The 15,575-nt window shown below is 39.3% G+C and overlaps 1 long non-coding RNA gene across 1 annotated transcript in view; it reads right to left on the bottom strand.

The window, feature by feature from the left end:
- The window catches only part of LOC134163166 (uncharacterized), a 160,229-nt gene extending 150,086 nt beyond the window's left edge, over nt 1–10,143 (bottom strand). The window contains exons 1-2 of the long non-coding RNA XR_009964599.1: nt 9,830–10,143; nt 4,023–4,249 (exon numbers count right to left, since the gene is read on the bottom strand). This is a non-coding gene — a long non-coding RNA (uncharacterized LOC134163166). The remainder of the gene's footprint in view (nt 1–4,022; nt 4,250–9,829) is intronic.
- Nucleotides 10,144–15,575: the final 5,432 nt, after the last annotated feature.

Raw genomic sequence — 15,575 nt, 5'->3', positions numbered from 1 at the left:
ACACCTGATGGTTTCACTTCCTGATAAGATACAGTAGTTCGTTATAGGAGAGAAACATTTGGCCAGAAGCCTCAACTCCAACATATAATAGGGCACATGAGATATGAGATACCTGCTTTCACATTCCCTAAGGACTCACAACAATCCTGACATAACATTTTCTATGTGCAGTCAACTTGCTATTATTATCTGAAAACCAAAACTCTCAGATTTCTAGCCATTTTTTTTGGAGAAACATGAAAATTCCCAGAACAGCCAAGTCTCCATGTGTTTTAATTAAAGCCTTTCATCATCTTTCTCCAATTCTTGCTCCCCCCCCACCTTAAAACAACAAAAAAAAGTGAAGATAATATTCCAAGTCTCACCTAAATGCCAACTAAGAAGCTTGGTTAGTTTCAGATTCTGCTTTTTCCCTTGTTTGCTGACACTAAAGCTCAAATTGATAGCTTCTAGCACTTATTACAAGTTCCAAGCAGCTTTTGCAAGTAACATCTTATGCATAGCATATAGCCTTTATCTAGCCAATCTGTTCTCTACCAGTTCCAATTAAATTCTTATCTATATTCTTACAAGGAAAAAGAAAATCCTGTGAGTTATACCACATGGAGATATGCTCTAGACAAAGTTGGCTGTGCTACGACATTCCAAGATTAACCCATACCACATAGAATCATAGAATAGTTAGGGTTGGAAAGGACCTTAAGATCATCTAGTTCCAACCCCCCTGCCATGGAGGTTGGAACACCTCACACTAAACCATGTCACCCAAGGCTCTGTCCAACCTGGCCTCGGACACTGCCAGGGATGGAGCGTTCACAGCTTCTTTGGGCAACCCATTCCAGTGCCTCACCACCCTCACAGTAAAGAACTTCCTCCTTATATCTAACCTGAACTTCCCCTATTAGAGTTTAAACCCGTTTCCCCTTGTCCTATCACTACAGTCCCTTATGAAGAGTCCCTCCCCAGCATCCTTGTACACCTCCTTCAGACAGTGGAGGGCTGCTATGACATCTTCTGTGCTGTGCAGGTACTGCCCTGTGGTACTCCTCTTTTAACAACTCATACAGACAGTTGGGTATACCAGTGAGATAGGTCTACGTGGACTGCAATCATGTTACATGATGAGGAAGTTATCTGTATATATGGCACCATGATAGAATTGCATCTTAAAATTCAAAAGGCATCATAAGCCTTTGGCAGTCTTATCTTCTCTGTTGTTTCCTTTTCTCCATAAAAAAATAGAAAAATAAAACAACAAAATACTAAAAAGAATCTAATAAACTTGTTCTTTTTGGTTCCTCAAGGCAGAATCATCTGCTCCTACATCATTCTTCACAGATATTTACCTACATTTTCTAAAAGATTTCCACTCACAGAAACTCACCTACTTCTCCAGGCAATCACTATCCTTATCACTACAAATTATTCCTGAATATCCACTCTATTGTCTCACATACTGCAATTAGAGCCAGTTAGGATTATACTAGATACAATTATCTTCTGATTAGTCTTCTCTTTGCCAGAGCTTTTTATATATTTGAGGATCCTTATTAAATCTTTCTCCCTCTGAAATCCTCCATTCTTCAGGAAACAAAAAAAAAAAAAACACAAAAAAAAAACCAAAACAAACACCAGAATTCATTCAAGCTCTCTTTACCATTAGATTTTCCAGACTTTTGACCATTCCCTTGTTCACTTTGGATTCTCCCCAATGAGCTCACATCCTATTAGAAAGGCACAGCCCTAAATCAGATCCAGTGCTCCAGCTGATGCCTTATCAGCATTGAGTGAAGTAGGATTACTTCATGCGTCTTGTCAGCTACATTCCTGTTGTATGTCCCGGGCTGGTAATTTTATTTATTTATTTATTTTAAACAGCATTCCCAAATCATGTTCACACCTGCCAGGCTTTTTCCTGAAGAAGTATTTCCCAGCTACTTACTCATACAAACTGGTGACTTGGTGACATTCTTTGCTGAAGTAACACAACTAAAGGGCAAACTATCTCTGGTCAAAGCCTTGATGAAGAGGTATTGGAGAGCTCCAAAGTGTTACTTTTGTGTGCCCTGAGTGGTTCTGGATTAGGTTTGGTTTTTGGGTTTGTTTTTTTTTTTTGTTGTTGCTGGTTTTTTTTTGCTTTCTTTTGTTTGGCTCATTATTGTGTTTTAGTTGTTTTGTTCTGAAAAAAGCTGGTGGACAGAAGACAGATCATCCCATCCAGTAAGGACTCTTGCTGACTACAACATATTTTCATATCCACCCTGTGGTCAGTCACTAACACGAGGGCACGGGCACTGTGTCTCCCAGCTCATCTTTGGTGGCTACGTTCCCTGTGCTCTGACAGAGCTATTTTTTCCTGACCGTCTGTATACAAGTTGCTCTTCCTTTGTACAATCCTTTTACTTGCACCGTACATGAACATATGACCCAACAGAATTATCATACATGGTTTTAAAGTGCTAGTCCAGAGGTGCCAAGCTTCCTAGATCTGAAAAGATGGTCCTTTTTATTTAGACTGACCAACATAATTTAGTCTGACCAACATGATCTGAAGTGATAGTCCTCTTCATTTATACTGACCAACATAGCTACTGTATATTTGTACTACCACTAACGGACTTTTATTGTTTAAGAACTCCATGGGTTGATGACCTGGAGATCTAAGATAAAATTTGGTTTTCATGGCCATTCCTGAATTTCAATGCACAGGAGAGACAGAAGCCTAAGGAGAGAGCCCTTTTGTCTGTAAACACAAAGTCAGAACTGGTTTACAGGACCAATTGATGCTTACAACCAAAGCTGCTGGATTGTCTCAAGTTAATACAAGGTCATTCCACTCACCTCTGTAGGGTTTAGGCTGAGCCTGTGCTTACCAATGCACCTCCAGGGCTCCAGTTCTGCCTGTAGCTTTGACTCCTCTGTAAGTTTTGCACCTCTATTGCTGGACACTCTACACACCTGGGTCTTAGGTGGAGCCTTCACAGCATTTTTCAGTTAGAGAAGTTTAACATCTCTAGGTATTATCAGGCTGGTCTTGCAGGGCAGAAGCTTTTGAACATCATTAAAGATGCTCAAGAAGAACAAATGGCTTCAAGAGATTTTTCAGACAGCCCTGCTCAATAGATTTGAGTTGCAGAAGATGACAGCATAGTTTACCAGCATGAAAATGGGGGGGGGGGGGGGAACGACGGCACACGACTTATTTCATAACAGGAAAACTTGTTTGTTCTTAGTCGGCCTTCCTGTGTCAGAATGGATACCAGAAAGTCTTTTTCTTTTCAAGAGAGCTGTGCCATGAAACCAAAAGAATCCTCCCTGTTTATCAAGCAGCAGAAAATAACCAATGACTTCAAATACTTCTTTAATCTCTACCATACCTACAGAAGGCTTTTCTTTTTACACATTTCAGCTGGTTTATTGCATAAATATTATGTTAGTAGTCATTCTTCAGTGTGTAGGTGGGATCGCCAGTAGGCAGAGACAGTGATAAATGAGCCTCCAGGTGTTGCTGCTCTTTTTAGAAAACCCTTTAACAAGCAGTTATGAAGATTGAGGTCATTTTGCAAACTTGTAAGAGTTACAGTAAGTTGTTTCACAGACACCTCTTTTTTAAAGAGTTGCTGTCAAAGTTGGTGATCCCAGAGTGGGTTGTATCTTTCTACCTCATGTTGTTTACAAAACCTAGATAATTATTTATATGCATTTAGTTTTAAGGATCCATTAAAGAGGTCAGGGCTGGGGATTATTGGAGCAATGTTTTCACTAATTTATTTTCTGGCTACAAGAAAGCAAATCTTGCAGTCTTGAACCCTCCAACAACCATTTTGCACACCTGATGACAGCAAGCAGATGATAATCTATTTTGTTAAGGTAATTATTGTAAACACCAAGAAGCCAGGAGAGAGGCTGCACAGCTCAAGAGATAAGAGTCTAAAGCCGTTCTCCTTCAGACTGAAGATCCTACCAACAACCAGGCTGAACAGGTTCATTCAAGTATCCAACCTACACGAAAGCGTCCTTACCATCATCAGCATCCATCAAATCTAGTAGTAACTGGCTTGCTGATTGACAAGGCTCCACTGGGAAAGAGAGGACTAAGCCCAATCACCTGGCAGGGAGGAGCGGCGGGCTCTGTCAGTCCCAACACAGGCACCAGTGCTGAATGAACTGAAGCTCTTCTCATTGCAGTGGTTCTGCAGACAGAAGATTGCTGGCAGCTTTCCTGCATATCAAATGGATGCAAACTATTCTGTGAAGCACACCAAAAGAAAGGGAGGAAAAACAGTACTTCAAAGCTTGTTCAAAGCACTGTGCTACTGTCCTTATCAACACCATCCTTTGGCATGAGGAAAGGTGCTGAGAGTGGGTAATTCCAGGCAACCACCACCCAAAATACCATTCTGAATTCCAAACGCTCCTGTGACAGCACTTGGAATCAGGTAGCAAAGAAGAGAGGTCTTTCACAGGCAGGATTAGCACTGAAGGCCTCATTTCTCAGGGTGGAATAAAAGCCATATTGAAGGAGCAGAGCTGTGGAAAACCGTTTGGCATTTCATAACCAAGTCCCCCACCTTCACACTTAAGTAATATTTTATCGTCTAGCATCATGTCTTGGCACAGAATTCCACAGGCTGAGACTCTTTTGTAATTCTTGTGCTCTACAATGTTTTTGACACCCCCCAAAGACACCTCTGTCCAAAGGTGGAACACAAACAAGCTCCATTCTGAGTCATAAAAACATAACACATGCGTAAGTGCACGCAATAATCTTGGTATAATTTGCCCCTTAGTCATTGTCTAGTCCTATTATGTAAATCTGAAACATGCATTTTTGAAAATAAAGGGTTTCAGTAAAATAATTACTGTTGTAATCCTGGAACCACACCTAATAAACAGTTTAGCAATCAACTGGCTCCATATATTTGAAAGCTATAAACAGTAAGGGCCAAAATCTCAGCTGCTGGTGTAAATTAGTACAGTTTGACTAAATCAAATTAGCAGTTTGATTGACTTCAATTAAGCTACACTAATTTACAGTAGGCTGTCATCTTTTCTTTATGTGTATGCATTTCAGAGCATGTGTATGTGTATATGACTTTTTTCTGTACTCTAGGGAGATGGCGATCTTTAGCACAATAATCTTATTCCTCTCTCTGCATATGTTGATTTGTGAAACCTAAGTACGGCTTTTGGCACTATGAGGAGAGGAACTGAAGGACCACCAGAAAAGAAAGAACTGATGATTACAATCCAATAATTTCAACAAACTCCCATTCATTTTCTTAATAAGAAATTTGCTTGACTATAGGAGACAGCCTGAGACTGCCCTTAGCAAGCTTCATTTCAAGCAGTCCTAGAAATTATTATCCATTTACAGTTTTTGCACAATTTGGAATAATATCTGATTTTTTTTAAAAGCAATTTTGCTACCTTCACCATTTTCTACGGCAGATCTCTACCTGACTTTTTATGCATCTCCTTCACCCATGACATGACTTTGTTTCTATTGTAAGACCAAATCTTATTTCAACCATTTTTAACAGCATAAAGTCTGGTCATTAGAAAGATCAGATGACCGAGACCTCCTTCTCCTTTTCAAAAAGGAGCCACTTATTGCACTTTCATTCTAAGCTTTAGGAAACATGCGGATCCTTACCATTATCCTGAGGTTGCAGGCTGGATAACTGGGGCCCAGAGTTAAATGATGTGCTCAGGCCAAGGAGCAGGAGAGCTAAGAATTCATATTAAGAAAAACTCTTGTGCACTAGCCATGAACCAAAGCCACGATTTTCCCTCAGATCATACTTAGCCCATTACATTGACAAAATAAAAACGTAATTCCACTGTAATTGCTTGCTGGTATTCTGTCAGGACTTTTATCACAGGTACAGGAACCCAAGGAGGAAGTGAAAGTGGGGGGAAAAGGTTGAGGTCTGAAACATACATTGTATCTAGGTGACATGTGGGAGAGTCTCCTTCTAAATGTCTTTTAGTAGAAAAGCAACAATATTGCTAATGAAAAAAACACATAAGGAGATAAAACAAATCCCACATGGCTAACAAAAGCAGAATCAGAGTGAGAAAATGAAACTTTGATCTAATTTTTTCCAAAGCCATTCAGAAAAATTGCTTGCATGTATATAATTTGGAAGGAGAGAATGTAAAGGCACCTAGAGGAATTTTGTTATTGAGAACTACAAGGATGAAGGCACACCTCTCCTTCGGGGTTTAGGACAAGAACAGGGGTGGAAGTGGTAGAGCAATAGAACTGCCAGCATGGCCAGACCATTGCTGCCACTCTTCCAGCAGACACAAAGGAACACATCTGCTATCTTGGGGTTCCACTGCACAAGCACAACACCCTCCTGACTGAACACCAACCAAGATGCACAAACACTGTAGCTAGCAGTAAACAGGGAAAGCAGCTGCCCTTGGGAGGAAGCAGGCATCCTGATGAGGAGAGCCAGGCTTGCCCCTGCTCACACTCTGGAGGGTGGTGCCAGTGGCCATACGCATCCTGGATCCAACTCGGATTTCATTTTTCTGGAAGATGCAGCTAACCAGAGCTATGGCTCTTAACACAATTCACAAGGTCAGAAAGAAACAACCCCTTCTATACCGAAGGGAAGCCAAAACCAGAGACTGGGTCCAGCAGCTGCCATTTGTTACTGCGTTACTATTGATCACATTTCTGAGTCTAAACAACATATGCCGCTAATGTGCCAGCACACAGAAAGAGCTTGGTTCAGTAGACTTCATCTCTCTGGTTCATTTCACCTCTTTGATCTGTCAGAAACACACTGGTTTGACTGCAATGCCCAAATAATATCTGACATCGTGAAGCATGTGGAGGAACACGTCTCTTTCTCATCACTTTTTCTTTACAGACATAAGCCTAAGGAGGGGTTTACCTTACAATGTCTGTCATTTCATGATTGCTGTTGAGTAACAAGTAACAAACATGAAAAGCTTTAGTTGTGAGCACAGCATAGGGCTTTGACCCAAAGAAAAGATTGTTCTGTATGTTCTTGCTACTGCAATATGTCCATGCTTTTAAAAGCATGTGGCAGGACAATGAGGAAAACACCGTCCTCTGCTTGCCCACATTTAATATTATCTTTCAAAGCTTGGGGCATACTGCATTATTGACTAATAGCATTAAAGCAAGCACTAACATTAAAAGAAAAAAAAATCATTCATATATTTTGATAAAAACCTGATTTACATATGATCTTTCACTTGGTTTATGCTATCTGTCACAAATCCTAACAAGTTTAAGGGTGGGAATATTTGCAAAAACAGACAGTTCTTATGCAAAGCATAGTAACTGCTTAAGGAATAATACCTCTGAATAAATATACATGACAGCACATTCTTTAGTCTGTGAACATAGCTGAACCGTAAGACTGCACATAAATGGTCAAACTTTGACCAGGTATGTCACATTTAGTTGACACTACAAAGCTGTCTGCCACTTCATAGGTAAAGGATTTCCAAGGTCCTTTAGCACTACACTTGAGGCTAAGATTTCTTGTCTGTCTTCTTTTTTCTTCTCCACACAGCTTCAGGTTTTAAAAAGCAACATAAAAAAACATGTTGCTGAGTCTTGGATTTTTCAGGCAAGTCTCTGTTGAGCTTTTCCTGAGTTTTAACTCCCACGTACCACTGAAGTGCAGGGCTAGGTTTTGAAAGTCATGTGGATGCCTAAATAGACTGAAAAATATATTCTGGGACTGTCAAAATAGCTGGGTACTCCTTCCAAAAATCAACAGGCGACGCGTACCTAGGAACTTTGGAAAATCTCATCCTCAGATTAGCAATATTTTAAAGCTCTTAAATAACTTTTCTCGAAAACAGAGCACACAAAAGTCCCAGAGCCTCACCTCAGGACCTCACTCACTGAGCAAACCTCCTCATTTCTGAGTGCTTCCATTCATCCTCTACAGCAACACTAAGGGTGCTGACCGCCAGGGCAGATGTGTTTTTCATTGACTGGTCTCAAAGTGCACTATACTGACCAGGTAATATTAGGAAGCTGGCCTTTTCAGAATAATCCAATTTGGCAGCAAGGCGAGCTTTTGAAGTTTCTAGAATGATTTCCATTGGCTTCAGTGGGCACTAACAAGACTTGTTAGACCTTGAAATGATAGACACCTTTGAAATACCTATATATAAAGATACACAGAGATGTAACTGTGCCCATCTCTGTCTCAATTTCCTCATCTCTGAAATATGGATAAGAACAGCTACTTACCCATCTTTTTAAAAGACCTGATAATATTTAAAGTAATTGATGTGATGACTAATTAACTAATATTTGAATAGGGATTTGAAAAAGCACTACATAACTGCTAAGTACTATTATTAAATTAAGCCAACTGTCACTAATGGCAGACAATCTGATCTTGTTGACACAAGACCAATTACAAATAATGAGTTCTATAAAGTCTAGAATATGTCATACATGGAGAAATTAATGAAAATTAAGAGAAATAAGATGGTACATCATCATTCAATATTAAATTTATTTATTGGATTTCAGAATTATAATCAGCAATGCCTACAATAATTTCCCTTTCTCTGTACAGCACTGTATAGCTAAATAAACCACACACACCTCTTGCACTGGAAATAAGGTCTGGGTTGGCCTTGTGTCATTACACTCTTTCCTGATACTGTTAGCTCCTGCATCAGGACTCCCTGTTCATCGGTTCATGAAGCTCCAGTTAGGTTTGCTGCCTTTCCTACTCCAGCTGAGAGATTATTAAGAATCTCATTTTTAGTAACCTCCTAATTATAAACCTTATCCATTAATGACCACTCTATTTCTATTTGGCTTTTCCCAGACTACACCAGCAGCTCACAGTTATTCTGTAGTCAATTAGCATATCCAAATCTTTCTCTACCACATTCTTTCCCACCTCATGCTGCATGGGCTTGCAGGGACCAACAATTTCTACTAAAGGCAAAAGCCCTCAGCTATTAAACTTTCAGTTTGTTTCATCGCTCCTGCCCTCACAGTCCCAGTATGGGAAGAACTGGACATTATCTCTACACTAACAATGACTCCTAGCCTTGTGTCAGCAGAGAATTTCATCAGCAGCTTCCAACCTACTACACCCAAGGCATTAATGAAAATGTTAAGTAAGATCAGTGCCAGGTTGGTCTGTGAGGATTTCCACTTAATAACCTTCCACTGAACTGGCAGAACCTGTGCCATCTCCCTGGTCCCTGCCCACCTTCTACCAGCTTCCTCAGTTTAAGAAGAAAGGTGTAGTCCATTTTTGCTATCCTAATGTTTCACTTCTGCCAGAGCAGTTCAGCAGAGGAAATCTGAACATTTAAAGGTAGCCTACTTTATGCAGATATTTTTTGGCACGTTCAGGGAAAAATTCTAGTTTTCTCAGATTCCAGACTTACACAAAACAAGTATAGTACTCTACACTCAGCTTCAGAAATGTAGAGGTAAGTATAGGTCTCCATACACATTCAGTCAAATCCTTACCTACAGTGTTTTCAGAAATTGTGGGGAATTGTTCCTTTTCAACTGTCTAAACAATCACTGGTGGTTTTCTGCTCTATTTTGACAGAACTGGTTTAACACATTCTTAAAAAAATACACAACTTACTGTTTTTGATCATCACAACAGTGTCATCAGCCTACCACAAATATTGTAATAAATAACTCTGCACCACAAAGAAACATGATCCTCTAAATGTTGAATCAACATATTTGCTAAGGAGGTGTGTATCAAGTCAAGTCATCTCGACATAAAACTGATCCCCCAGTGGGAAGTGAACAAACAAACAAGAAAGCTGAATGTCTTACCTTTGAAAAGCCAGCTAGCACAGCCCCATAGGCCCAGCTTTTCTCTAGCATATATCCCCTGCAAGGCAGCTGATGGAGTCACAGAGCTGCTCGAGCAAAAGGTCTGGTCTACAGGTCTTAGCAAGGGTGTTTGGAAGTCAATGCAGTGACCAGGGACCCTGCAACCCTTCCTGCCAAGCCAGGAACAACCAGGCATTTCCTCCCCTCTTTTTAATTCTTGTTTGCAAGGCCACACATAACTGATTTCTCTCCTCTAGGAAGCTGGATGATTTTGTGATGGCAATTGGTCATTCAGCCCGAGATCCTCCATATCAACAGCACACAGCCTGTCTCAGGAGGAACGCAGATAAAACTGCTCTGTTAGTGGAAATTTCCTCCTTGGTAATAAAAATCTCCTCCCTCAAGAAAAAGAATGTCCCCCCCCTACACATTTTACCTTACGGCAAAAATCAGCATCCTATTTTTCTAAGTCTTATCCTTTCCTTCCCAGAAAAACATTAAATCAGCCAAACGGCTCTTGCTGCCCCTCCACTGGACAGATGGAAAGTAACAATCAGAGGAAAAAATATAGAAAGAAAAGCATGACTGGTAAAAAAGAAGTGGTAGCATTGACCTCCTGGCTCGAGGGCAGCCTGGAAAGGAAGGCAGCTCAGAGTGGGAGGGAAGCAACAGAGGAAAAATAGTATGCATATGTGCGGGCACACATACAGATACAGATTTACGAAGGACTGCTGAGGAGGCGTCAGCCTCCCTATTAGCACCAGTTTGTGTGGCATGCGTTCCTGCATCTTGTGGCACAGCCATGGCAGCAGGGCTTAGCTGCCCCCCACCCTATTCAGGAAAGGGCATTGCCTGCCCTGAACAAGTATGTCAGCATCTACATGTTCATGTGGGTATTATAGGAGAACATGATATTACATGTGCTATTTTCAGTTAACATGAAATACTATGTATAAGCTTACATAAGGAACATGATCTGATCTCGCATTTGTTCCATGTCTGCAGTTCCTAGAGACACTTGCATGCAGACAGACTCTGAAGTTGTAAGCCTGATATGTCTTGGGGGAGGCGGAGTGAAGGAGGGAGGGAACACTACAAAGGAAAAAAAGAAATAGAAAAAAAGAAAAGTCATTAGAAAAAGTTTGTATTCTTTGCATTTACAAGGGCAGATGCCCTTACACCAGATACTGCTCGTTCAGCAGATCTTTGTGGGTGGAGATTTCATAGCAACATGTCTGCCAGAGTTTCATCCAAGCCACAACATACAAAGACAACATTAATTAGCATTAATTATTATTTATAAGAAGTAATACTATCTGCATTGCTATCATTGACACTTATTTTTATGTCTTATATAGGGCTCATGTGCATGGTACCTTACTGCCCAAACAGACAGAACAAGGTCCCATGTGAATCTGCACACTAACACACAATATTGCCATCCTTAAGCCATTTTGAACAGATTTGTTAAAATTTACAAGATCCCCTTTTCTGTGCTCCCATGAAATTGCCTTCTACTTTCTGTTTATAGATAGGTCAAGATTCCTCTTCTTTTTTTCTTACCCTGCCCCAGCTATGAAGGAATAAAAAAGAAATCTTGCCAGTAAATCAAAGTTTTGTCTTTCTAATCAGAAAACCAGAAAAGAATCAACATAAGAACATCACCTCCCAAACCATTTGGAACCATCAAAATACAGCATTTCCAGTACAAAACTCTCAAATAGCCTTTTACACTCAACCAGAACATACTGGTTTCATACAAACAGAGAAAACATAATGGACACATTTATGTTGACTTTATTCCTCCATTCATTTTGTTGGCACAAGCAGAACCCTTCTCAGGCGCCTCTTTATTCTGGTTCAAATCTTGTCTCCCAACTCAGAATCATATTCTATGAACAGAGTTTTGTGTCAGCCAAGGGGGATGGTTTTGTTTAGTTCCCATAAAACTGAGAAAACTTGCAAATATTACACAATCCAATTCAAACAGTTAATTAGTCCAGATCGCTATTATTTCTAATATTGAAGTTACTAGTATTGTCAATAATAACTGCTTGTAAATAATCATTTGCATACCTTAAATTTAGCTGGAAGAACTTGTGAGCATTAGCAAATCCCATAATGAGCATGGTGCATATTCTCTTTTTAATGAATTCTGCCTCACTTCCAGTTTAAATAATATTTTTTACCACTTTGTTTCTTGCTTATTTTGTTGTTTGATGCAATAAACGCTAGCACAGGCACCAAGATTAGTGCAGAGAATCCAATTCAGACAGTCACTTTTGCATAGGCCACAGTTAATGAAACCACTTGAATACGTTAAAGTGAATTCACTTAGTCAATCCAGGCTTGTTGGAGAAACTATTAATAATCAGCTGGAACTGCTGAGTCAAAATTATGAATGAGATGGAAACACTGAGCGCATTTTACTTGCTCCCATTGCTTGTATCCTATTTGGGACTGTTGCAATCACAAATTATGCATAACTCTGAAATACTACATACTTTGACCAATATGAATTGCAACATTTTGCTAGGGAGTCACAACAGGTTGTGTCATACTGCATACACCTTTCAGTGAGAAGCATGAACAGAATTGAGTATGAAAATGATGGATTACCATTCACTATTAAAAGCCAACTTCCATCTGTATACATTTGTGATACATTTATTCCTATTGATATGTACATTTTATTTGCTTTAAGAGACAGGACTAGATATACTTCAATTGTCAGATACATAGGAAAACCAGCTTTAAAACTAGATATTGTTGGCATATTTACAATTTTCCTTATTATTCACACATGCATCAGATTAATTTATTCCATACAGTATCTAATCAGAAAAGGATACAACTAGCAAGCATAAGCATTATAGCCATTATAAAGGAGTTTTTGTTGTTGTTTTTTGGTCAAAATAAATCATAATTCATTTGTATAATAGGTCACATGAGAACAACGTTCACAGCTCATGAGAAATAAATACATAAAAATTATTTTCAGAAACAAAGCATTATGATTTTTTTCACTCATGTTTCTGGCTCTGAAATATCATACTCTTGGTTAGCATTGTCACATGAAAAGACAAGAGATATAAAAATATTCTGTATGGAAAAAATATAATAAAAAAGATAATAAAAGTATGCTCTATGGAAAAAAAGTTTGATCTTTATTGTATTTTGTCATGGTTTAAACCCAGCCAGTAACTAAGTAATTACCATGCCATCATATTTATACCAACAGTCAAGCACCTCACTGGCATAAACAGACACACCTCTTTCAGCAACAGAGTTACAATCATATATGCTGGCAGTTATCTTCATCCAAAATGCAGGGAGACAGTTAAATATGAAGAAAGTATAAATTATTGTCCAGATCTTTAGCTAGCTCATCACACAACACTTCACTGAAGTTAATAATGCCATGCAATCTGATAACGTGTGCTATTATTCACAACCTAATTAAATTGTACACGGAAAGTTAACAGAAAGAGGTAACCAACCAATGTAATGCAAACAATGCAAAACTCACTGTGCAAGATTAAGCCACCTCTATTAAGCAACATATCACTAACAGTGGAAAGAACACTTTTGGAAAGCTCTCAGTGTCAATGAAGACATCCTTTATACTATTGATTATGCATGGCAACCATCAGGGCACGCAAAAATACATATTAACTCACCTTTTCCTGGAGCAAGCATTGACATTCTAGCATTTCATGGAAAGATGTTACAAAACAGTCCAATGTGAAATGCCCTGCACAAGTCGTACGAGAAAGAGCAATAAGCAATTGGTAGCCAGGCAAAAAAAGAGGATAACTGAATGCTTGAGGTAGAACCTAGTGTGCAGCTTCTAAGCAGTAAAGAGTGAGGATCAATCCCTCTCACCTTATACAGTGGTTTGCTGCAGCCCACTATATGAAATTTTGTGTTAACTTTGGGATGAAGTTTGACTAATGACAAAAGTAGCTTCTCTTTACACAATTATCTTATGTAAACAACCTCCATTAAGCAGAGTATCTTGAACACCAAAAACTGGGATACCTCCATTTTAGGTGCTTCCTAAGAGGAGATAAGCATGCTGCAATTCACCTTAAATACTTTTAGAACTCTGTAATACATCCCAGGTGATCACCTGTAAGCCTTAGGCTTCCTTTCAGCTAACAGATATAGGCACTGCAAAATGCAAATCACTTCAGGTACTACAAGCACCTGCTTTGGGATGAGGTGATGACAATTCCCTGGTGTGACAACATATGCAAGCATTTACAATTTCAAGCAGCAACCCTGAGAATTCACTATCTGCAAAGCAGAATCTACGTATTTAGGAATTGTTAAAGGTACAAATTTTCAATTCAAACTCAGTACTATGACTTCAGTTCACAGCTTTTCTTTTCTTCTTGCCTATGAATTTCTCTACCTTCTCAAAATAAAGCCACCCCCCCTTAGTGCCATAACTTTCCAACTTTTTAATACCTTAGCCAACAGTTTTCTTGTGTCAGACTAAAATGGTGTTTATTAATATATATAATGTACGTATACTTAGGCTGTCAACAGATCTTACATCTGGAAGGGAAAACTCGCAACACACTGAGAAAGACAGTTTCCCTGCACTGTTGTTGGGCAAAATTATTCAGCCTCACTGGAACAGAAACCCAGCCAACACATCCCAAAAAGTATACTGCTGAAGATACCAACATACCAACAGTGCTGCTCTTCCCTGTGAAGAACAGATGAGCGCAATAGCACCTTATCAAAGCTTCAAGATGTGAAATGTTATATCTTGAATTTGCAAAAAGGAGCCAGGACTTGGACTTGGACTCAAGAAATGGCATGTTATTATCCACACTGCTTAACTAAGCCATAAGTTTCCCGATATGGGCTTTCCCCTATAACTTAGTACTTCCTCACACAACACTTAGGCATGGTTCAGGAGATAACATGGACAAAAGACAGTTCCCTCTAGACAGTACAGATAGGGCCACTTCTTTGGAAGGAAGAGAATATAGCCATATGGACACAAGCCCGCAGGGGCAAAGTCTGGGTGCTGGCCTGTTTTATTTACTAGTGCTAAGATAGCCATAAAGACCGGATGGGACATTGTGGGCATCTTTAAGTGTAAGATTAAGATTGTATCTGCAAGACTCACCATACTAAGACCGTGATGTTTCAAATACTAATGAATACATTCATGCACAAGAGTAATTTTCTCAAATTAATTAGGATTACTCCTGTGTATAAAAGTATGTCAGCGTAGGTGTTTGCAGAAGAGGTTTTGGAATGTCAGTCATCATATACCCATCAGTTAAAGTACATTCATACATGCTTTCGCTTGGAAGATTGTATTAACCTTAATATAAAATACATGTTTTCTGGGTCTGATGACTCAGGAAGAACTTGCAAGTCTATACCTCAACCCATTAATCTTATATAAATAAACTTTCCCCTTGTGAAAGGGAGTCCCATAGCAATAATAAATAGGGATCTTTCTCAACCATAATCAGATTCTGTAAGAAACGTTTAGAAACATTTAGATTCATTATTTGTTGCGAATTATTCACTTAGCTCTGTCTCTTCAATCAAGAAGCACAGCTCTATTTCTTTCGGCAACATGAGCTAGTATAATAGAATACAGTTTCCACACTTAACTCTCATATCCAACACCATTTAATTAAAGTCTCAACTGTGAATAGTCATGAGTCTAGCCAAAGTTTTGAAGGCTTGAATTCAGGCCCACTGGAGTGAAAGC

The sequence above is a fragment of the Pezoporus occidentalis genome, unplaced genomic scaffold (genome assembly GCF_034315485.1).
Source record: "Pezoporus occidentalis ecotype Australia unplaced genomic scaffold, CSIRO_AGI_Poc_V1 ctg2, whole genome shotgun sequence".
Classification (NCBI taxonomy): domain Eukaryota; kingdom Metazoa; phylum Chordata; class Aves; order Psittaciformes; family Psittacidae; genus Pezoporus; species Pezoporus occidentalis.
This window is presented reverse-complemented; position numbering and strand designations above follow the sequence as displayed.